The following is a 998-nucleotide window of genomic DNA, read 5'->3' on the forward strand; positions in this document are numbered from 1 at the left end:
TAATCCACTGTAAAGCACTCAACCATTTTCAAAATTCTTGGCAAAAGAAAGGAAAACAGCCTTTTATTTATTTTTTTTTTTTTTAAATAAAACCTTCGCCTCCAATCAATATTTATATTAAATGGATAAGGCTGGTTATATCACATGTGTTATTGTCACAAACCCCTTGATAAAAAAAAAAAACTATTTCAAATCCATCTTTCAATACTTTACCACGCTTTCCCTCACACAGACCTAAGAAAAATAACCAGACCGTAAATATTAAAAAATATAAAGTTAAATGACAACTTACCGACAAGGACCTCAACCGCTGCCAGGGAGTCATCCTCCCAGTCCGTATCCTCCATCTTGTCTTCCTGAACCTCCTTGGGAGTGGGGCTGATGGGATAAAACTGCCTCCACTCTTCAATAAGCTTCTGAGTAGGGTGGTCTGACATCTTAAAAGCCTGGCCAGTGAGGGTCCCGTTTAAGCCATACGGGCTCAGGATGACTGGAGGGCAGAGAACAGTCAGAGTAATTATGCGTGCCTCTAAAATACCTGACAGAAAATTTATTAAGACATAGACCAATTCCATGTAAAACATAACTACTGTGCAAAACTCTTGTGATCTTACCTTGCAAGGGGCTGGAGCTCTGCTGGACCAGGCTGAGATGCTCTTCGCTCAGCCGCTGAAGAGGCTGATGCTGAGCAATCTCCACACTCGTGCAGACGTTGCTGTCGCCGTGTACGAAGAAGGTGAATGCACAAGACAGGTGCTCGCTGCAAGGTGAGTCAAAGATAAAAAGAGGGATTGTAATGTTTAGAGAGATTAGTCCATACGCATAACCACATCATTAAGTAAAAATAAAAAAGAAAAAAGAAACACTTGACACAAGCTTCACTTGGCAGTCAGCACCCAACAGCTAATGTAAACCCCTGCAGGCTATTGAGGTTATCAGTGTACTGTCCATCACTCATTGTTAAGGAATGACTCGAGGGTAAGAGAGGCCTGAAAAGG

At 41.7% G+C, this 998-nt stretch overlaps 1 pseudogene; it reads right to left on the bottom strand.

Moving 5' to 3' along the window:
* Window positions 1-292: 292 nt before the first annotated feature.
* On the bottom strand, window positions 293-760 carry LOC111646866 (mediator of RNA polymerase II transcription subunit 13-like pseudogene; annotated as a pseudogene).
* Window positions 761-998: the final 238 nt, after the last annotated feature.

Source organism: Seriola lalandi, unplaced genomic scaffold (genome assembly GCF_002814215.2).
Source record: "Seriola lalandi dorsalis isolate HSWRI2012SDOR001 ecotype SW California unplaced genomic scaffold, Sedor1 jcf7180002034067, whole genome shotgun sequence".
Lineage (NCBI taxonomy): Eukaryota > Metazoa > Chordata > Actinopteri > Carangiformes > Carangidae > Seriola > Seriola lalandi.